The sequence below is a fragment of the Empidonax traillii genome, unplaced genomic scaffold (assembly GCF_003031625.1).
Source record: "Empidonax traillii isolate 1590-97213 ecotype Southwest subspecies unplaced genomic scaffold, ASM303162v1 scaffold165:size1224784, whole genome shotgun sequence".
NCBI lineage: Eukaryota > Metazoa > Chordata > Aves > Passeriformes > Tyrannidae > Empidonax > Empidonax traillii.
Window position 1 is genome coordinate 570,697 of NW_020955358.1, and position 24,258 is coordinate 594,954.

Below are 24,258 nucleotides of genomic sequence, written 5' to 3' on the forward strand. Positions count from 1 at the left end.
TGTAGTGGTTTAAAAGCACAGCGCAATTTCAAGGGCAGATCAAAGTTAGACTAATTATTTCCTTTCTGCATATCCTATAACTAAATGTAACAGGTCACTAGGGAAGGGTGAAACAAAAGATGAATGTATTTGCACACACTAACAAAAAACACCAAGAAACAAGGACGTTATTTATATAATAAAAAGATGCATAAGGGAAAACATCAAAGCCTGTATTAAATATACAAACCCACAAATATATCACCAATGGTGCCTAAATAACTAGGGAAATGAACTGGCTGCTCTCTTCTCCACACTTCAAATTAAACATAACTGCTGAGGTGGTTAAATCCTTCAAGAGCCTTTAGTGCTACTGATGATGAAGGTTTGATAATTCTAGTATTGCCCACTTGAAGTTAATCCCAAGACAAAAAAAAAAAAAAAAAATTCGTTGCTTTCTGTTGTTCAGAAATATTTGAGTTTACTCAGGCCATACCCTAAAGATTTGGGCTGCAGTCTGAAAGGCTAGGAACATGTTTTACTGTAATTTTTAAATGAATCTTGACATTCTCATTTGTACAGTTCCAGGAATCAAAGTTTTAAAATACTTCAACTATCATGAGAACTGAAGAGTGGTCAAGAATATAATTTGCCAGTAGAAACTTGCAGAAGCAAATAGCTTCTGCTCTGCATTAATTCCTCTCTAGGAAACCTCATCAGGCATATTTTGCTTACGCTACTGTTCCTTTGTCCTTCTCCCAGGTTACTTCATCTGCTAGTTGAGAAATTTCAAGCTTTGGGGGGAAAAAAAAAATTCAGCGTGTAACTCCAGTGTTTTGTCTATCTGTCATCAACTGCAATAGCAGTCTTCATGGCCTATCCTTAGCATTCCTACTTCAACCACTGCTTCAAAGTACCAAAAGGTACGATGAGTCCAGCATACAGTGACTCCTCCAGACAGGACACAATACACAGGAGCATCTGTCAAGGCTCAGGCAACTGTCCAACTTCTGTCAAGACCCATTAAACTCTCCACAACTAGGGACAGCTTTAGGTATAGGAGCAGTACTGTTGCTTTCAAGATCTTCCCATGGAAACCACGTTCTTGGACAATATGTATTTCTCCCCTAGAAGGGTGAAAGAGGTTCACTGGAATAGGGGGAAAAAATGAAACTTGCCTTGATATAGAACTGGGGGTCTTCAGAGAAAGCCCTCTTGAACCAAAAGGTGGCACACAGGGTAGGTCCCTGAGCAGGACAGAGGACTACAGTCCGGCATACAGAGGTCTGAATGGCACACCTAAGTTTCTACAGTTAAAACAAGGAGAAACCCCAAACCTCTTCTCCATCTCCACACACAAATAAAGGGCCTTTTATTTGCTTGACAGTGCTCTTTATTTTTCCAGTGTGTGCCCTTTACTGTTCTTTGACTAAGAGTACAGATACAGGCATTTCTCACCCACACAGTACTCAAATGACTTTCAAACCTTTGTGTTAGCTTGTCATTTTCTGGGTAGCTTTCACACCCCTATTGAAACAAAGCTTAGACAAACCCTGAAAACTAAGGATCTCTCCAGACATGTCTAGACTCTCAGTTCAACCAGGCACAATATTTTTGAACTCTCTAACCTTTATGGGAGGTGACCAAAGCCAGCTCAGACAGACTAAACTGACACGCTGCCAGCTAATACCCTGAACACCTTAAAATGCAAATAGCTCTAATCTTATTAAAAATGATGCAATTTGCCCTACCGCAACAGCAAGAAGGGGAAGGGAAGCAAAAAATACCGTTGATAGCACAGGTTACAGTTCTCATCAGACAAACAAAACTGTAACATTTATGAATTACAGCCATTTGCAGTTAAAGGAGCTGAAGAATTAGGATATATATTTTTTAAAAAATCCATATTGAGCCTGGTTAAAGACTGTATGTAGGCTATGCGTGGGAGGTGAAGAACTGCCACCATCTCCCAAAGAGACATGACTAATACAAAATTTGGTAAGTCAGGATGACAATGCCAAGTCTTTCCTCATCCTGTACAACTTGGATGAAAGCAACTATGTAGGAAGGTAGCTAGAACATGCCAGTGGAGGCTCATGCTGTACCCCACCACTATAAAGCAAGCATCTCACTAACTTAGATGGAGCAAACAATGTAGAAACAGCAAAAAAGTAGCTATTTTCAAGCCAGAACTGTCATGTTCTGACATACTTCCTCCTACCTTCACTGTGGGACAACAGGAAACCTGCACCCTATACAATGGAGAAGCTGGGCAGCTGAGAGTCAGTTCTACTTGGAAGAGGGTTTGTGCCACTGATGTGGTGAGCCTTGCACATCACCTGATTCAAATTGCCTAAAAACTGCTTATTCAGAACCTGTTAAAATACAGTCTTCATTTCTGAACATAAGGTAAATGAGGATTGGTGAAAAGTTCCTTATTCTGATGGGCTACTTGTATCTAGTACCCTGGAAAAATAATGCTACCTTGGATTTCTGCATGCCCTTCCAGCAAAGAATTTCCAGATTCCTCCGAAAGACTTCCAAGTCCTGAATCTGGCCCTCAGTGGAAATGCCTCAAGTGAGGCTGCTCAACTTCAAGATCATGATTGCATACATTTCCAGAAACTCCATTCACTCCATTTCCACGAGCAGAAATGTATGGCTAGCCAGGGCTATCAAAGTATAAAAAAGGACACTTATGAAACTGCTTTCTGTCATGTCTATCAGCAGACAAGCTACGCTGCAGCAGCACAAAAGCTTCTCAGCCATGCTAACAAGCAGAGGCACATGGGAGAAGGGACTGCTGGAGTTTTGGAAGCTATTTGCTGCAGTAATCTGCAACTGGTGTAGAGAGCAGCATGTACAGAAGGAGTGTGGCAACTTGACAGAAAGTGAGTAGCAAGCTGCTTCTCTTCTACTGCGGCTTTGCTCAGCGGGGTTGCCTTATGTAACCACCACAGGAGCAATTCACCATGGGAGGCAAGAGGAAGAAGACTGATTTACCTTAAACCCTGTAGAGCTTCATTCTCAGTTTTGCAAAGAGTGCAGCCTCAAAGCACAGATCCTATCACAAGAGAGACCCGCCAAAAATAAAACCCCTAATCATTCTATAAACACTAGGGCATCATCAAACATGATTTGCCTCCAGATCACGGATCACTGTTAAATTAGGACAAATTTCTCTTCTAGTGACATTATGAAGTAAAAAGAAATGAACCACACCACCCAAACTGAAATGAACCAAAAGCTTTACAGTCTTCTCTCACAAGCAGATGCACATATATCCATGATTCTATCTATTTTGGATCATAAGAGAGTAACTATGAACTCATTCCCAGACAACCATTCCCATGGCATTCAAAAATTGGTAACCAGTCTTCCATACTGAAACCCCCAGTTTAAGTCAGGTCACAAAAGAAAGGATGAAACAGTCATCGTAAGTGAGCTGGGCTTTGCTACTCCTTTGAAGGATTTGAGATTAGGGATCTGGCGACAGTCTGGCAGTCATCAAATGAAAGGGCAGCAAAAATGTCAGCAATTAAGGGAGACCTGTGGAGAACAGTCAGGATCTGTAAGGAACCTCAAGGATGAGAGCTGGAAACAGGACAGTTTGCCTGTGCCATGCTAGCTGGAAAGCAGCTCTCCGTAGTGGCTGGTGATTTTGTAAAGGGAGTTTCAAAAACTGTAGGCAGCCCAACTAGTGCTCTCTCTCAAGTCGCACTGGATCACAAAACTTATCAATTTCATTAATAAAAAATGAAATTCTGCCACTGTGAGGCACTTCGAGCCATCTCGACTCCATGGTTTGTTATTCCCATTTACGTAAGGGTCCAGCTGGCCTGAACTGCAGCTCTGCAGAGAACCTTGCACTGCTACTGCTAGTTCAGTGATAGCAATGTCAGACTTTCATAGTCTCCAAATTACTGCCATTGTTCCTGCTACCATTCAGATCGCTTTGCAAAACTTTTTCCTGCAGTATCTGAGTATTTAAGTGGAACATTCTGGGTCTCTATGTTAGTTTTAGTCTCAGAATGAGCTGGCAAAGAACATGGGAAATCTGAGTGAGCACTGGATCACTAGGACAGCAAGACAGGAGTTCCAAGATTTTCTTCACAGCCTTGCAGACTCCACAGAATTCAAACCCAGCTCAAATGGCAACACTGTTGGAATAGGATAGTTTAAAAAAGAGGGGGACAGGAGGCTTCTTGTTACAAGCCCCACCTTCAAATTGCTAGAAAGACTTAGGTCAGTCATTCCGAGTCAATAACCTAAGACCCCTAGTGCAGAGCTTCACCCAAGGAAAGAATTTTGCTCACGTCTTTTGCTCCTCTTCTTTGGCTCCAGCCCCAGCACAGCGCTGCTGACTGTCTAACTCCCATGATCTGGCATGTAGAGGAAATTGGAGAGGCACCACACTATTGGGAACATAAGTGGTGCCAGCACAGCGACAAAGAAGCAGGAGATGAGAGATCTTCTCTGTAACACCCCGTGACCATGCTCAGCAAATCTATGTGGACTATCACTTCTGTGCCAAAGAGAAGGAAGGGATCACAAAAACAAAAAGATAATTTTGAACACTGAAAGAGGAATTGGGAAATTCTGTACCGTTTTCCTTCACGCTGCTAGCTCATTGAGGTTACTGAGTGCAAGGGAGGGATGGTAGATCAACCTCAACTGTTCTACATGACAAGCACCACTGCATGTCAAAGATACAGCATCAGAAAAACAACAGGAACTATAACAACAGTTAAGAGTTTAAAAGTACTTCTACTGCTAGCCCTGAACCTTTGAAACTTTCCAGGGATGGCAAAGTGCAGAGGAACCATAGTGATCAACAGATGAAGCAGAAGAGACATCCGGGCACTCAGAAAACACCTATGACACAAATAAAATTTTTTTTTCATCCATTTAGGCAATTTTTTTGGCTCACCTTGCCAGCATCTGTGAAAGCTACGTAAGTCATTCTGATGCATACAGCACACGCTGCACCATTCACTGCCCACGAACTGGCACAACCCTGCCCAGAGCCACTGAATCCTTTTTAAGTTGGAAGGGTCCTGGAAGGTGCCTTCACGATGCTATGCCCGAAGCCAGGCCACCACCAATCAGACTGCAACTTACATTCTGCTGAGCAGATTGGTTGTAAAGAAATACCCTTTAACTCACCAGGACAAGGAGGGGACTCCACTAACTTGATGAATTCACTTCTAAAAAGACATTAAATTGGTATTGCTTGGGTCTAAGTAAGGCTGGCAAGCATTTCCGAAAACAGGGCATCTTGGCGACTGGAAATACCTCTAGCATGAGAAAACCAAACGGAATTCATAAGGTTATGCAGGTGACTGTCTCTTAACCTTGCAAAGACTACATGTGCGAAGAAGCCCTCAGCTAGTACACTTTAAACCTGTCTCTTGGAAGGAACAAGCTACACCAGCAAAAAGTTTTTTTAAAAATAATTTCATTTATCTTCCAGTTTCTGCTGGCACAGCTGAATGTGTTAGGGGAGTGATTTACGCACAACCCTCGCTGATGTACCATTTTCTAGTGCAGACTAAGCTGCAGTCATTAACTAGGAGAGAACTTCAGAGTACGACAAGTTTAAAGGAGCTCGCCAACCAGTTCAGAAATATATGCCAAGCAATTAATTTTTAGAAGTATAGCAAACAACTCAGTGATAATCTCTCCTCTACAAATGAGACTTGTCTTTCAAAAGGTTCAGTGTAATCACTGCGGTCAATTTTGAAAAAGCACGCTGTGGTATTTAAGATTACCCAAAATGAACAGTGCTGAAGTAGGAAGACAAAATTTTAGCAGTAAAATATATAGCTTTATTGTCTGAGGACTGCCAAGTACATATGTTTTACCCTTGAGTTTGCTTTAACACAATGTGGGTATTATCACTACAAGCTGATCTGATACCTTAAAAACTCTACAGGCAATATAAATACATGTTTTCAAATGTGCCAATACTGTAACATCTCTCCTGACAGCCCATAAGCTTCCAGGGACTAAAGAGTAAATAGGAAAATTTTCTCTTTATTTAATTTAAACAGAAAAGTTCTCAAATCAGTCAATGAGTTATACTTGTGCTACCAAAATAAGTGATTTTCCAAATACACTAGGTTCAAAGCTGCAACTGTCCTACATGTGGGATTCCTGAAACCTCACTGGAGAGCTAAATTTTTTTAGGAAATAATTATATATGCTTTCATTATTCTACTTACTCTGCTCTCTGTTCTGATTCCAGAGGGTTTATTTTCCCTTGCCCCAAATGATCAATCCATTGTCACTACCACAAGCTAAAATTACACATAGCTGGCACATACACTGAGAAATATGCAGAATAATTTTTAATGTGATTTGATTTTAAAGGCAAACTGGCAGTTACTAATCGGTTGACCTATTTCTACTCTAATTTACCATACTTAAACACACAACCCAAAAAACCCTCTACAGAAAGGAAAAAGCACCTCAAAACTAAACTGGGCAAGAGGGAAAGATGCCATTACCTACTGAATTCCTTGGGGGAAACAAAATTGGTATTTAGAAATAAGATTAACTATAATAAAAAAGAAGAAAAGAAAAGCTTAGGAAAAAGATCCAGGTCATGAGGATGGTATTTCCAATTTTTTTAAAGCTGCAATGCAACATTCCCAAGCTGAGAAAAACAGTCTCCCTGCCCTCACGGCAACCCCACCACAGAAATGCCAGTGGTCATCTATCTCCTACTCCAGTTCTTCATGTCCCACACCTCCAAACCCAAAGACTGACTCCTCCAACCAAGCACAAAGCTTCAAGCATGTCTGAAGGAGGACTGGCAGGACTAAAGACATTGCTTACAAAACAGGTCCCTACGGGTATTAGCCAAAGTGTCTATTTTAATGGTATCATTTATTTTCACCTATTTTAGCCTTTCTTATTTTTTGCTTCTTCCTTGAGCAGGCCATAGAAAGAGCCTAATCAGTTTCCCTTTTCTTTGCTGGCACAGATCCTGGTCCCAGTGCCGGGGCTGGCAAGGTGCCTGCTGATTTCAGCGGGAAAAGGATCAGGCCCAGTCCTGCAGATGTTACTCATGCAAGTACTCAGCTCCACCCTTCATCTCTCATATCGCTCCATGTTGTACTCCTTGAAAAAACAGGGACACACTGGCCTCTCCTGCCTTCTCGTTGCTATTATGTGTCGCCCCTCAAAGCTCTTTGTCACTGCTCCCCTGGGACTGATAACACTCAGCATTTCACACCTGCGACTGCCAACATGAGGGCATTCGCAAGGGGACCTTATTGGGAAACATCCACCATCATTTTTGTTTGTCAAGGACCACGACTCTTCTGGCCTGTGGGAAAGTCAAAAGTCAACAATCAAAAGTCAACCATCTCGAATACCGCAGCATTTGCTCTTTCTTCTAGAAGTCCCAGTTCCTGGAGTAGTGTTTCTTCTTGAGAAACTTGGCTTTCTTATAAAAACTGATCTTTCTGAGTTCCCATAATTGCAGAGAATAGCCTGAAAATCTGGCTTCAGAGTTTCCCAAGAGAAAATAAAAAGCCAGTAAACAAATAAAAAGAACTGGAAGTTTTTCTTGGTTAGATGTAATTTGTTGATTTTTCTTAACATCACTATTTTTAGCAATTTTTTTTTTTTTAATGTCTTGGCAAATTATTTTTGAATGTTCTAGAATGGCAATTTGCTCTGAACTAAATCCCGATTCAGACTACCATCACTTCTGAATAGTAAAAAAAAAGTTTCTTCACTTTTTTGTCAGCATTATTCAATATTAATTAACTATATTTTATATATATTATTTTATAGTAATGTTTTAAACCTCTTTATTGGATTAGAGACAAACTTGGGAAACAAAGTCCATTCCCAATCTAGAAAACCCTCAAGGTAACTAAGAGAATTGAATCTCATTTTATGCTTATGAAGCTGGTGTAAGAATTGTAAATATATACCTGTGAGACACTCTAGACTGGGAAAGAAAAGCTGACTGCTGCCTCTTCCCAATTGGGCAATCTACAAATCAGTATGTAATTGGGCTTTAGTTGCTGACCTGTGAAATGTGCGTTATTTCAGTATTTCCAACTCAAATACAATGATGCTCCTTAGAAAAATGTTCAGCTTGCATTACTTCAATACTCAAAACTGCTCTTCCCTAAGCAGAACTGAAATAGCGAACAGGGACATATTTTATTTTCATATATATGTCTACATATACAAGAACACTTTTTTTTTTTTTTTTTCTAACCACCATCTCTGCCTTTAGGAGAGTAAGAAATCATCTGGGGCGACTGCAGATGTTTAAGAAGAAACCCTTACAATAGAGAAGGAAAGAAAGAAGTGAATTGTGTTTGCTTAATGTCTATGTACTTTATGCACGTGGGTGCGAGAGCGCATTAGCTGTAACCCTCACTTTGCATTGTTGATCTTAAAAAAAAAAAAAAAAAAAGCAGAGAAAAGAATGAGACTTTCAGTGCAGCTGGGTCAGCCCGTACCATGGGACTCGTGTCTGGCACTGGCATGGCCCAGCTGCACAAAGTATCTTATGCCAGTGTCACAACCCAGCTACTACAAACGAGGGCTCTCGCGCAGTGGCAGCTATCTCTAGCAACAGGCTGTCGGGGCTGTAAATACACAGCCCTGTCTTGTCCCCAGCCACCTGGAACCATGCCTGGCTGAGGAAAGTTCCTGCTCGCAGACTGGCACCGACTAAGATGTTGATGCTCCCAGAATTTATGACCCTCTACACTTTGTCTGCGTACAGCAGCCTTCCTCACAAAGCGGCATGAGATGGGCTGGGCTGTCTGTGCTGGGCTCACCAGGGCAGAGGTGCTTCACCCACCCCACAAAAGAATCCCTATGTGTTTTGTCCTGCGTACCCAGACCTGATAGCCATCCTTCTCCATGGCCTGCCATCATAAAACAATCTGCATCCAGAGAAATATTCACAATTAGCTATTTCATATGATTTTTTTTTTTTTAACCAAAATCTGAGCCTGCACTTGCCAAAATGCATCTATGGAAGGTCTCTGGATTGGCCTCTTAACAAAGTATATCAACATAGCAAAATGAAAATGCCACTTATTTATTTATTTTTTTTAATTCCAGAAATGAGTAGCACAAGGTTGCAGGATTGATTTTCAGCAGCAAGGAATTGAACAAACTAACAAAACCCACCCACAACCCACAATCACAGTGCAGTAAGCTGTGAGATAAATATAATACATTTGACTCCAGAACTAGTCCTGACAGCCAAACAGGAAAAGTTACATTATAAAGTCAGGGTTGGAAACCTTAGCTGGACTGTTATACCCACTCCACCAAGGCTTCCGGGTTCTTGCTGAAGCTTTCTGAATTTTAGTGAAAAAGTCAGGAAGTTGGTATCCTGGCCCTTTGTGTGAAAGGTAGCGATTCCTGAAGAAAACATACTTTTGTTTTGGTGCACAGACAAGGGAGTGAGACTCAAGGACATATTTCTGAGAAAAATAATAGCAATGAGCACTGCTGTAGCCCATCAGGTGATGAAAAAACAGCAAGAGAGAGTTTAAGGAACTGCCCTTGCCATGAAAATAATTAGATGTTGCAGACAGGAGAAAAGATGGGACAAGATAAAAGCACCAGGGCAACAGGTGCTATCAGGACCAACTCCAAGTTTCTACGTCTGCAAAACGTTCTCATGTGTTCTCATGTTGGGGCAAAACAAAGACATCTGATTCTCCTGGAAAAGACCTGTTCCTTTTTAAAATGGTAGCAAAAAGTATCTGTTTGGGGATATGCGCACACTCAGAAGATTGCTGTGTTTACAACACAAAAAGGTAACATATCAGTCCACGCTGAGAAGTCATGAAATGTCAATTGACTCACATGTGACTGCATGTGGAGCAGTTTCCCCAAAAGCAAACCTCAAAGAATTTTCAAATACTAAATGTGAGGTATAGGGGTTTTTTTATGATGATGATGATTTACTATGATCCATGAAGAACCAAATAATCTATTCCCAGTTTGTTCCTGAATTTTAAATTTAATAAGATAAGAAAAAAAAAAATCAAATCAGTCATTTTTCCCTTCCCAGATGACTTTTTTTCATAGGTTCTCTGAAAAAATGCTTACATTTAATCAAGTATAGCCTTTCAACCAAACATTCCCTAGGATTAAGCTAGAGAAAACACAACCACAGAGAAAATTTTGCAGTATGTACAAATCTTTCCTCCACTAAACTGCTCAGCCTTTGGTAGGTTCAAGTAGTAACAGGCTCGAGGACTTGAGGAACTGTGCATTTCTTCAAAACACAGCAAAACCCAGAAAAAAGCCCCAACCAAACAAGTGACAAAACTCCTTAAACCCTTCCCACATTCTTTTCTTTTCCCTCTTACACATGTATGTTTCATACCATCCTGACTTTTCTATGCAGAGAAATCTGAGGATGTGTTATGCCACACTTTCACATCTTCTTTCAGATTTTTTTTCCTGCCCCCTATGTTTTTCTGAGAATACATGCTAAGGAGAGGAGAACTCTTTACATCCACATGGAAACTGGACTTCAGTTTTGGTTTTTCCCATAGTAGTTTAAATCAACGACAATCTCAGGGAAAACAACTGAGTTATTCTGGTGGAAACTCCAAAGGAAAAAAAAAAAAAAAAAAAAGAAGAGAACTAGGCTATTGCTTCACTACAGAAATAGATCAGTGATGTATGTTTACGCAGTGGCATTTTTCAACCATGCACTAATAAGAACACTCAGCTTGAATATTCCACAAATTCCTTAAGGTCCTGATGCCTCTCCCTGGGACTATCTCTTCCTTAAATGTAATGACTCCTTAAAACAGAAAAGAGAAAAATGTCAGTACCACCTTCTAGCATGAGTGAAAGCTATAGAGGTAACCCTGGTCAAAAATTTATACTGGAAACTTCCATGACATTCAGTGGGATAATGTGTATTTTCTTGCATACATGAAGAGGAAAAAAAACCCCAACCTGTTTAAAGACAATCTTCTCCTTGCAGTCCTCCCAACCCCCACCCCAACCCGAAAATGTGATTTACCAGAAGGAGCTCACAATGCTGCTCTGGCTGAGAAAGTACACTGAGAACTTCACAGCAAGCCCAAAATAGCCTGAAAAGAGGAAATGGGTGGGGGTGAGGTTCTTTCTTCTGCTCACAAAGGACTTCACCAGCCGATATAGATCAAGTAAAAACAGTCCTGACATGCGGAGCACACTTGGTGACAGTCCTCCCCTCTTTTCCCAGTCTGGTCTATTTTAAGATCACATCACAGGAAACTTGGCAGCTACATGTTTCCGAAAGTTGCCCCTGCCACTTCCACAAGGTTCAAATCATTTGTAAGGGCACAGCTCACAGCACAGAAAATTCTGAGGGGACAAAAAAGGCGCTGTCAAGCTACCAAAGGCAGGTCATTCAAAGAAGGAACACAGTAATTGATAATTAAATGAAGCTGAAATCACCCTCACTTTTCAGTACTATATTACTGGTTTTCAAAGAACTACAACATTTACATGAGCCGTTCAAATGCTGGTTAGTACTTGTGATGGACGCTGTGTGTCTGCTCAATGAAAGAAGCCCTTTGCATCAATGCATTCAGTTCTGTAGGCTCTGTCCCCCTGTTACTTTGTTATGGACTTTCTCTCACCTTCTTATCATTTTTCCAGAAAATTTTAACACTGTTACTTACAAATTAAAAAAGGATGTGTGTGTGTGTGTGTGCATGTGTGCAAGTTACACATGCAGACACAGAACCAGGAACAAAGAACAATACAGTTGTTTCACATCAGACTTCAACTCTGATTCCCATTAAGCATCGAGTAGAAGGAATGTTAATGGCATGGTCTGATTAGAGAAACTGATGATAATTAAAATACTAACAAAAAATGCAAAACCACATAAACATTCCCAGTGCCTTCAACCCTACATTATAAAATCATCCATATGTACAAAAGCAGCAATTGGCGATTTTCTGAAACCACAAAGATAAAGAGTAATTATAACTGAGTAAAGTTCTTTTTAAAAAAATGGTTTTATTATTTCATATAACCATATTTTTTACAAACACCAAAGTTTCCCAGTCTCCCTTGTTCAGAGAACTAAGTTTCTGAGTAAACTGAGCTCAAAAAGAATTGTTGGAGAAAAATATTCTGCAGGAGAAAGATATAATACTTAAGCTCAATGGATTAAAACAGTCGAATAGATGTTTATCCCCCTTTCTCAAAGTAATCTATTTCTGAGTATGGGAAGAGTATTCTCATCCCCAAAAGTCAATTTTAAGATACCTGTAAATACCTTTAAAATACAGACCCTGAAGTTCAATCTGTACACTAACGTAACAACTGGAACCCCATAAATCTCGAGTGGCAATCTAAAGCTATTTAAAAACAAATATTGCCTGTGAAGAAAGTGGTGCAAGCCCTACCTTGCCTCTTTATTAAGAATTTCATAGAATTTCATGTGGTTGGTGTTTCGTATTTTAGTGACATCTGCTTCAAAAGGAAGGCCACCATAGGACAGGTGTATTAGATCTCTTCTTGCAAAGCTCACTCACTGCTCCCATGCTGAATATCACTGCCCTGTCATGCAAGGGCTCTCTGTTCAACAGCTAGACGGATTAGCTTAAATTGCTGTTAATAACTCTCCCACTTGCTATTCTTGAGCCCTTTATTCCAGGCTATTCTATATTCTTAAACTGTACCTGAGTCACCTTCATGTGTTATCCTTGTTGCTCTGGGAAACTTGGGGTTTAGTAAACAGGTTAAGCAAATGAAGATTAGTCAGTATTGTGCTTCAGATGGATGCAAGATGAGATTACACTGTAAGCAAGTACATTAACAAAATTAAGAGAGAAAGGTTTCTAGAATCTTTTCACTAATATAAATAGCATGTACTGCACAAAAAGAAACCACCCACAAGTTTTGTGCTACAGTCTTCCTGACCCTGGCATTGAAGACTGTTGCCAACACCACCAGCTTATTGGGCAAACTGGGATCTTTGGCTGCCATACAGACCAGATGACCTGTACGTTATGAGTTCCCCGTGACTGAAAAGAAAGAAATTGGAAGGAACTGTGATTAAGATGGCAACTAGATGATAATATTAGTTATGGAAGACAGAATAGCACAACATACTTACATTTACTCCTCACCATATGTTAATGTGTATTGCTACATCAAACAGCATGAAATTCAATATACTTAAGAACTCTTCACCACACCAAAGAAGAATTAAGGCAAGTTAAAGCAAGCTCAATTAAGAATGAATACTGACATTCAAAAAGGCTCAAGATAACATTTCTTAATTCATTTTTCTGGGTTTCCTCCCCTCAAACAAACATTCTAATGACACTAGAGCATGACAAGCCACCACCAGTTCAAACTCAAAGCTTACCAGGGACAAAAGCATTAGGTGGGAAGCAACATGACCCAACCAGTATGGCAATGGACAGGAAATCTACAGAAGCTTGGAAGCAATCCAGTCTCTTCCATTCTTGTCTGTACCTCTGTCACAAATAAGTCTAATCCTCATACCTACATTTTCCACTGGTCATGAAATAGGCCATAATGGTTATTTATTTATAAAAGCGCTTAAAAGAAAATTGTAGGGAAGTTCTAAACAAGAACTTTGTATTCTTATGTCCTAAAAATAATTCTTCACAAGGTAGTTTTACAGTCTTAGTTTCTCCATGTTATATGGTCCCTCAGCACGAAGGCATTCAGGTTCCGGTAATTACACCACCATCTCCATGGAGGCATCATCCATCATCCATCATTTAGAACAGTTAACAAATTAGAATCCTCAGAACTAAGAAGGTTAAAAGAAAAGATAGAATGATTTCTACCCTGAAAATTACTCGTTCTGAACAACAGAGAAAACATCTTGGACATAAATCGGATCAAGCAGAGTGTAAACTGGCTGAGTTTTCAGACTGAAGAACTGTAAACTGACAGAAAATGTTTGGTGCCAATAACCTACCCTCTAACAGTTTTCTGATGCAGTCCTTTAGCTGTGAGATAAGGTGACTATTATAATCACTCTTTACAGATACAGAATGCACACAGCCACAAGCAGAGCTGAAGAAGTTTTTCCAATTCAGTGGTATCAAAGGAAGGAAACCCCCACACTGACACCATTGCACGTGGCAGCACAGCACCCACGAGTCCCTGCAGTGGCACACGCAGCCCACACTTACTGTGCAGCCATAACTAATTAAAGTTTTGGTGGATGATAAAGGCAAAGGGTAAGCTGACAAATAGGAACAGCAAGATGAACCCATGGCTGTGTCTACATGGTGGTAAAAGCCTGACTTCTGGAGAAGCAATAAGCATTACACATGCCTTGCCTTCACCATACAGCACTCACTCCTTGATTGTCCTTAGTCCCAAGCCATGCAGAACACATTTTATCTTCTGAGCTACCCGGACTCCCACCTTCTTTTTTTTAATGATGCACAGCAATTTCATACAGTGAGAAACATTTTCAGAAGTTCTCAGCATTCAGAAATGTTCAGCCTCAAAAGAACTCAGCACTCGCATTTTCTGACTACGTAATGACATATCTACAGAACTGCCTTGTTCAAAAATCTAACCTTGGTAACCTCTTTGGAGATTACATCAATACACGCAATGAGAAGAGTTGCTAAAGCCCTCCCCCTCCTGTTAAAAAAGGAAAAACTCTAGAAAAAAATATTGTTCTAGTTTTTAATAACTAAGAGTTAAAACCCCAAAACTAAATCTCTCCTGGAACTCAAGTGCACCTTCATAGTAAGTGCCACTAAAATTCTCACATGGATGCCACCATGTGGCTCTGGGTAACTTTTATAGTGGCTCTAACCTTCTGAGCCTCTCAGCTAGCTTGAGGCACATTCACAGCCATTTACCCTATCGCTCCAGTGTTCATACGTGCACACTTGTTTTTTTTAAATAATAATTTTTCTATGGCACAAGGTTGCTTTTCAAAGATGCACATCACTCTGTTTCCTGTTGACTACTCAGGAATCAGTGGATCTTCATAATTTCCAGAAACTAGGCCATAGAGACTTTACTGCTGAGCTGAGGCTCACTGAGGTGACATGTTCTGCACAGTTAAAAAAAAAAAAACAAAACACACAACTATTCCAAAATCAAACAATGGATGAGGGAAAGAACAGTTCGCAATTTTTAAATTAAGTAGACAGAGATCCTTTGTCTACACAAAAACATTAAAGGAGAAAAAGTCCTAAAAATCTGGGTAATTTTAATATATTAGCAGTCACATTTTAAAATGCAGCCTATCAGAGATATGTCTCAGTGAAGTGAAAGATCTGTTCTGCAGCTGGGAAAGGTTTATCAAGAAGAAAATAGCCACCACGGAAAACGATAAGGAATGTAGCTGGGACCACCAGCTCAGCCCCAGGTGTGTTGGCAAGCTGGGGAGGGGTGTCTAGGGGATCACTGAGAGAAGGGGGAAGGCAGGTCCTGAGGGACACCTGCATGAAGAGGCTCAGCTCTTGGAAGGGATGAGAAGGTGCTGCAGGCAACCCGGTGTGCAGGAACGCACCATGCTGAAATGGTGAAACGTGATGCCAGCAGACAAGGAGTGAAGAAAATCTGGCAAGCTAGGATAGGTATCACCCACATTTCGGATAGGTGACGTCTGTCCACTCCTCTTTAGCCTCCCGTTTGGATTACAGGATGTTGGCCTCCTGCGGACTGAAAATGGTTGGTGATACGGGCTCCTCACTGCAGGCTCCACAGCTGGGCACCTTCTCTACTATTTCCCCTCAAGTTCTCCGGGTGCAGGAGAAGGTTGTCAGTTTAGGCAGCTTTGAGGAGCTTGTTGGAAAGCTTCGGTTGGGGGTGGGTGGCGTGGAAAGAAAGGGACTGAAAACAGTTATGAAATATCTACGCTTTAATCAAATTCCTAATTAACTCATTAAACCCTACGGGGAATTTGACTTACGTTTATTTATTGCAAACAGCTGACAGTTCAGCCCCCCCACCACACACACACACACACACACACACAGAGCTCTTTCCCTGAACCCGGAAAACTGCTTTATTGCTTCCCGGCTGGACGTGGAGGGAGGGAGCCCCTCATGGACAGGGCCGCGGGAGCCCTCGGGGCCAGAGCCGCTCCCGGGCCGGCGCCGGGGACACCTGCCGGCCGCGGGTCCCGCAGCCCCGGCCCGTCCCGGCCCCCGCCGGGGCCGGCTTTTTCTGGAAACACGACAGCCGGCCCCGAGGAGCCGGGAAGCGAGGGGGGGAGAAGGGGGATGGGGGTGCCCGGCAGGACGCGAAGGCGCGACGTGGCGACGGTCGCTATGGGAGTGACAACAGAGCGATCAACAGAGGGGCTGGTGCGCGGGGAGGGACGAGCCCCCCCCGGGTGTTTATAGCCGGCCCCCCGATGCCCATCCAGCCCCGCACGGAAATAGCTGTGCCCGGCGAGCCACCGCTCCGCGGGCGGCCCCCCGCGGCCCCCCGGGTTATTTTTGAGCGGCCCCAGCAAGATAAAACTTGAATCCGGGGAAGAGTGGCTGATTTACGGCCCGCTTTAAGGGCAGTGTGCTCGGCTGCGGATGAGTGAAAAGACTCTTCTGCATGGGCAGGATCAGCTCCCGTGACACCGCTGCCGGCGGTGGAGGAGAGGGGACCAGGGATCTGGCATCCCACCGCTGTCCCGGCCGCAGAGCAGCCCGGGCCGTCCCCTGAGTTGGCAGCACGTTTTGCCCCACAGCCCACACTCCACCCCACAGCAGCTGGCCCTGCGTGGCACACATGGCTCGCCAGCCCTCTTACAAAAGGAGAGGGTAGGCATCTTGGGCCACAAAACTGGTTTTGGGCTTTCCGTCCTCACTCCTGCTATTCAGCACCACATCTGCTCCAAAAGCCACTCCACCTGCTCGAATCGAGCCTTCTGGCCAAAGCCTCTGTACCTGGACAGTGAGGATGTGCAACAAAGCCCAGCTTGCTGAAGCTCATCCTGCCACACCGTACCTTAGAAAACAAGGAAGATGTGGGATCCTCGCATCACAAAATTAATGTGCTGAACTGCTGCAAAAGCCTTGACAATCGAACTTTTGTTCCAACAAAGCAGTAACAATAATCTACACTGCTGTGGCAAGGCCCTGAGTCCTATTACATATACTCTCTTCTTTTTCTGGTTGAAAAAAGGGAAAAAAAAGAATTAGGCACATTTAAGCTTTCAGAAGTGCAACAAATTGGGCACCTTTAAAACATAACAGTATTTTGATGCAAATATAAACTTCTCATAGGCTTCCTGAAGCACACGCAACATAAAGGCAGTATCACTGCAGAGAAGGTATCTGCTTTCAAGGGGATTTGCATTCTCACTGAATGCTGGACCAGGTCCAGACCAGCCGGAGGATAACCACCCTCTAACCTCCCTGCGGAGACTTACAGAGACGAGACTGAAGCAGTATCATTTCTGACAGAAATCGAATCCTGGCTACTGCACTGCTGGGAACGCTACAGACAAGAATTTTAAAAAAACAAACGAAAAAAAACCCCAACCAAACAAAAAAACCCACACCAAACCACAAAACCAAAAACACAACCAGGGAGGAACTGGAATTAAAACAATTCTTTGGAGCTCATTTAGATAATACCTTGTCAAAGGACATGATAGGGGAACACACTGTAAATTTACTAAATGAATGCGAAAGGTAAGCAAGCGTCTGCTAGCATAAAATATAATTTTAACAAATGGAACAAACAAATGTTAAAGCAGACCAGTTTTGGAATAGCTTAGTTACATGCCCAGGTTAACCGAGCTAAACAGTATGTCCAGTCACATACATGAAACCACAGAGGTCATTCAGAAAATACAATTTGTTCACATTTCCATCAGTTCATATTTCAGCACTAGCATCTCAGAGGACAGGATAATTCCTAGCGATATACCCCCGAATTTCAAAAACAAGCGACCTTAATGGAAACTTCTGAATATTAGGATATTGCATTACGGGTGCCGTGTACTTATGCAGTACTTCCTTCTTGATGTAATGCAACCAGGGACACAGATAAGAAAATCCCAGGACAGACTGATGAACAGCTTCCAGGTATTCCCTATCTTGCTGTACCCATTCTGTTATAGTGCTAGAAACCTATGAACAACCACAGAGTGAACAAGATCAGAAAAAAGGTAAGCTAGAAAAACCACAGAAGGCAGCACAAAAATGGGAGCAAAGTGACTGCACAAGGCAGCAACCACTCGGTTTTGCCAATCTGGCCAATAAAAGAGTAATCTTCATATACTGTGTTCAGGGCCAGTATGCCCTAAGATTGTCTGAAAAGTAGCAGCATCTGAATTGTGTTAGGCCTACAGAGACCCTTAGCTGTGGCTGGACTGTCTGTGAAAATATGTCTAGACTACAAGAAAATGTAATGTTTTAAAATGTCCTAGTTGGCTTGTTTTAGCTGTAATACTGGCAAACCGCAATTACAGATATGCCAAACCCAAATGACAGTCCGATATAAAATCATGACATTACAAAAGCACTAGGTACTATTTATTTTTCAACTGATATCTCGATTTGCACTTCTTTAAGTCATAGTTTCAAATACTTCCCATTAGAATCTTGGTTTTTTCTGTTTTGTAGTATTTCTAGCAGAAATATTAAGATTGGTCTGAAGAATGGATGGACAGAAATGTCTTTCAGTAAAAGCAACAGGAAGAGCAATACAGCAACGTTAGGAAAAAAACTGAAACATTTTGATAACCATGGACACACTGATAACAATCAAACAGGTAAGCACTGGGTAATGTGGTGTTTGCATCAGGACCAGGAAGCTTGTGCCCTAGGAAGCCCACAGCACGGATTAGCAGAAGACCTGCGCCCTGACAGGAGGAGGATAGCAGTGAAGTTGCATCATGCTATATGTGCCACTTCTCTTCCTGTTCATCCAACAGGGAAGATGACTGTAGCCATAAAGACACCCACAGCAGGCAAACCCAGGAAACAGCCTGCAATCTAATATCCACCTAGGCTGAGGTAAGCAAGACTCACGAGTGAAAGGACATACTAAAATAATGTGCTTGACTGCCAAAGGATTGAGAATACCTACACCAAAAATAGGGCATCACAGATGCAGAAGTCAAGCCACATGGTGAGAAGTTGGTGGGTGTCCTCCAGGGAGACAACTGATCCTGGCCAGATCACTTCTTTGGCACACATCTCTTAAACCCCCATCTTAAAAGCATGGGGGTTGTGGGAGTGGGAATGAAAATGATGAGAACAAGTGTGGAACATGAAAATCAGGTTCGTTTTAAGCAGATATCACCTTCTCTTTCCATAACATCTCACTGAGGGTTTTTTGGTATTAATTTTCTTGTCACTACGTGTTAACAAAGGTGAGCTTCTCAGATAATCATGAGAATCTCAGAGTTGAAAGTTGCAGAAAACGGTGGAACATGCAATAAAAGCACAAGAACTAGCAGGCAATACTGCAAATAAAACATTTTAACACACTAGCACATAAGAAGGGCAAGTCAGTGATGCAAAACCCCACTGCTGTTTATTTTACCTAATTAATTAAAGTACAATTTGCTCTATAAGAGTGCTTTAAGAGAGAGTTTTCTAAAAAAAGCCCCATCACTTTCTTCCCTGTTTTTAAATGCCCTCCTGGCACATTTAAATATGCTCCAGGAGAAGCTTCATCAGCAATGCAAGTTCGACAAGGTTTAGGGTATGGATGTATGTTAATTATTTGCATAGAAACAAAGTTTGCTGAAGAGAGAGGGGAAGGAATATACAGTAATTGTGGCCTGCCTCTACAAATGGGACAGATATACCAGAGGAGACAGTACTTACAACATCAAGAGACCCGTCAGTGTTAGTGCTTTGCCATCACATGTCTGTGTCGATTTTTCCTCTGCCTCCACATCCACACAAATCTAGGAATGTTTGCCCAAGGGAGGCAGTTCTTTGTATCTGATACAGAATTCAGGAGGTAATGCAGTTTGCTATTAGTATTTGAGCCTAGCATTAGATAGGAGGGGAAAAAAAAGAAAACTAAAAAGGAACAGGGCAATCTTGTAGGAGAGACAACCTGAAGTTATTCTAGATGTGCAATTACCTCACAGAATTAAGGCTAAGACCTACCTGAAAATAAATTGACTCTTTTGCTGAAATGAACTGCTCTCACAGCTTTGAGGGGGAGGGAAGGTGGGGTGTGAGTGTCACATCCCCAGAGGTACAGCTAGGTAAACCACTCTGCTAACACTGTACTGTGAATCTTCCCAGTACAAACTAGCTCTGAGATCTGGTCTGTTGTTTCTGCATCAATACACTTGGTTCAGTTACAGGTGTGATTCTTACCTAAACAGTTCACACCAGCACAGCTTGTAATACAGACACATCTATAGTGGTATAGAAGTTTCTCTGTGATGCCGCTATACCTATTCCCACGTGGGAATATTCTGATACTGGACAGAGTACACCAGTATTGAAATCAAACTGCATCACTTTATTTTCAAAATAATTTGCTGCTGCAGTGCTGCAGAGTGTCTGCTTCTGCATGCTGGCTGCTCTTCAAGCACCAGTTGCTGTTTTCTGGGATTTATCACTGAAAGGATTAAAAACAAAAAGACTAAAACAGCTCTCCAAAAGATACTAACAGCTCCTTCAAGCTCTGTCACATTCTAGATATTATTACAGTAAAATATTCTTAAGGTAATAGACAAGACTTTCTAAATTTAAACTTTTTTTTCCCAAAATTTAAATTCTAATTCATCATACAAATATCCAATATCCCGAACACAACCATCCATGCAAACGATAACTAGGTGATCATTCGCCCCATTTGTACATATATTTAAAGAGCAGCTGAAAATTTGGGCCACTGCAACTGTATGAGCCTGACACTGTTTTGCAAACATAGGGCTAATGCCCTGGAAGCGCTCAAATGCCCAGTAGCATCAGTGGGAATTGAGGGCTTTCAGCATTTGGCAGAACTGAGCCCTTTTTACATGTGGATAGAAACACATTTGCTTGCACATAGAGAGGTTTTGAATAAAACGCAGATGGTGGACAATATTTTTCTATTCATCTGGACATTCTCGGAAATGACCTTTCTGACTGTAGTTTTAACATTATAAACTAAGATTTGGTAGTTCACTTAAACATATTTCATTTTTTCCCTAAATATTCTGGATTCTGTTTCTCAGCCAATGAAGACAACATATTACCCGCCAGCAGACCAATCCCAATATTAACTCTCTTGCACTTGCCAATAACCTTTAAGGAAGCTTTACCTATTTATATCACACCCACGAAAACATCCAAGAAGCATACTAATTAATAGTGATAACAAAAAAATAAAGCCTTCAATCATGTGTTCCATTCAATCACTTACACCACATATTTTTAAAACGAAAAAAATACATTTGCAGTTTGCCGGGGAATTATTTTAAGGTCCTAGTATCCCTTAGAATCTCTTCTCACGTCTTTAGATGTCTGCCTTTCGCTCGTGCGGACTGAAATGTCTAGACATCCAAATTAAGGAGTGACCAATCACTGACAAACTGATCTCTCTGCATACAAGGTCAGTGCTACAGAGGCACACACACACACACACACACACACACACACACACACACACACACACACAGAGGCATACTGGCAGCAGGCACACACACACACACACACACACAGAGGCATACTGGCAGCAGGCACCGTGCAGGAGACCTTTATTTGTGCACAAAAATATTGATGTTGCTAAGTGATACACGGGCGGTCACTAGCCATAAGTCTTTGTGTTTGTTTGTTTATTGCTGTGTCTTCTTTCCCAAGTAAACAATGCAATGGTGATGCTGAGATAGAAGAACCCGTCTAAATTAAACCTTATTTATTATGTCTGCATGGTTATCAACCTATTACCTTTTTTTTCCTGATTCTGTTCTGTTAAGTCAGAAGGAAAAAATTTAGGAGGACCTTGAAAGCACACATGTCCTGAATGGTCCCAGCCATCCTATTTTCCTTCAGTTAAACAATAAGAACAATCTATTTGCAAAGGTCCCTCTATATTTTAAGCTTGCTGACACCAGATTTAAAAAAAAAATTATGCTAAAATAATGATCCTGTATTAAATTCATATGTCTAGTCACTGGAATAAGGGGTAGACTGAAAATAGTGTTTTATGACACCACATAATAAGTGTGGATGCACCTTCCTTATCAAAAAATTCAGTCCAGATCCATTCAGTTCCAGAATCCAAGTTTCTATTTTTAAAAATCTTTTAAACAATCCCCCCAAAACACACAGAGCTTTTTTGACTCATCCCAGATTTGAAAAACTCTATTTTTGGTAGTACTAAGAGTAGGTTTCTGTAAACAAAAGTGTTCATGACAGGGTCCTGTTTGGAGTTTTCAAAGTAAATTTGCTTTCTTAACTTCAAAGAAGGCTGAGTATGGAGAAGCTGGATTTCCTTAATCACCTCCCTTAGCTAAGGCTTTCAAGGCTTCTGGGGTGCCCCAGAAGTGCTGCAGACCCCCAAGTTTCTGAGCTGTTCTGGTTCAATGCATCTTCCCAAGGGAGATGCCCAGGTGAGTTCCTGGAGAGCCCTGCAAATGCAGGTCCCCAGACTTCACTGCACTGCCTGCAAGGATGCCGAGAGGAAATAAGCCTGTTCTCCTCCTAGAAGTTTCCAGATTTCCAGAAATTTTTACAGTGAACATGGCAGATTGTTAGACTGTAAAATCTTTTTGCTTTCAAGAGAAAAATCTTTCATAGAACTCTGCTGTAACAGAGGCACAACTGAAGTAAGGCCACTCTCCCCCTCAACTACAGGTACTGCTACTGGCACCTGGAACTACTACCTACAGAGAACATATAATTAGGAAAATAGTGTATTTTGAGTTTATTTTAGTAGTAAGATGCAAAGATGACTACCAATGGCAACTGGCAGTGGCAAGCAATGCTTGAGGAACATTTCAGAACCTTTTACACCCTACCAGAAGAGCAGAACTCTGCCCAGAAGTATAAAGATTAAAATGAACTGGGAACTAATGTAAAACAGTAATTCAGGTAACTTGGTTTTGGTTTTGCTCTAGATTACTAAAAGTCCTGTAATAAATCACAAGACAGACGTAAACTTCTGGTTTTAATTGTCATGTACATACCAGTTCCTCCCAAACTCTGTTTCTCTTGCTCCCACTCAAACAACAGCAAGTTTACAAACCCAGTACTCTGCCAAGTGACTACATTTTGGAAGTCTCATTACGTAACCATACCCAAAGCAGTGCTGCTCCAAACTGTCTTCTGTTCAGGCGGCTGAATCAGGCAGGGCAGCCATCGGTCCCGCAGGCAACTGCAGGGACGGGACAGCTCAGTCCCTTCCTCCCTACATCAGTAACTTGCTGGATCAGTCACTGGCCCTTCTCTGAGTTTGTCTGTCTGTACAATGTTAATTGTAACAATACCTTCCAAGCAAAAGCGCTGCTTTAAATTCCAGAGACCAAAGACCAGAAATTTTCCTGTTCTGGACAAAAGCAATTCTTTGCCTTATTCTCGAGCTGCTTGCACAGCCAGCACTGAGAGCAGACCATTCCTGCAGTAATTCCTGTACTAACCCTTATGCACCCAATCAATACTTTCCATTAAAACCATTATCCCTGTAGACGTACTCTGGACAAATACTTTAGTTGTGAGTGACATGAGGACATTAATAAAACACATTTTCCTCAGAAAAAGCTGTATGTTAATTAGAAATATTCTTTTCTAACAGACTTCTATTTGTAGGAAGAATGAGATGCTGCAAACAACAGGCCTTAACAGCAATGGCACCACACTGAAGGACCTGACTTGCCTTCAACTACAACATGACTGCTCAGGCAATCAACACACACAGTGAAGAGCACATAATCACACATGAACTTATTTATGTTACTTCTTCTTCCTCTTTTCTAAAAAAGCATTTTACATCTCACTAAAATTCTAAAAGTCTACTGAAAGTTCAGGCTTCTGATTTTTCCTGTGCAGAGGAGAAAGCTTATCCACAAATAAACCTTTCAGGATGGAAAAATGACAAGGAAGAAAAGATCAAGTCAGACAAGTATGACTGGAAACTCAGATGTAAAGAATTCAAATATTTCAAAAGATGTCTTGATAGGTATATTCCCACCTCATTCCAAGCAAATAAGATTAGCACATATTACTGAGAATTTTATGCCTCCATAGAAGGCCCTAATTATATTTCACACTGCTCTGAAGATTCCTGTAATATACACACATCTTTAATGTGGAATTTTATACCCTATTTATAGCATATAGGCTCTTCTTGATA

General features: G+C 41.5%; 1 protein-coding gene and 1 long non-coding RNA gene across 3 annotated transcripts in view; one reads left to right on the forward strand and one right to left on the reverse strand.

Annotated features, from left to right (window-relative positions):
- LDLRAD4 (low density lipoprotein receptor class A domain containing 4) overlaps nucleotides 1–24,258 on the reverse strand; it is a 276,972-nt gene that overhangs the window by 36,236 nt on the left and 216,478 nt on the right. The window lies entirely within an intron of this gene.
- Nucleotides 16,378–23,147, forward strand: LOC114058230. Its single transcript, XR_003571392.1, has 4 exons — nucleotides 16,378–16,763; nucleotides 18,585–18,724; nucleotides 18,887–18,968; nucleotides 22,843–23,147. It is a non-coding gene; the product is annotated as an uncharacterized LOC114058230 (long non-coding RNA).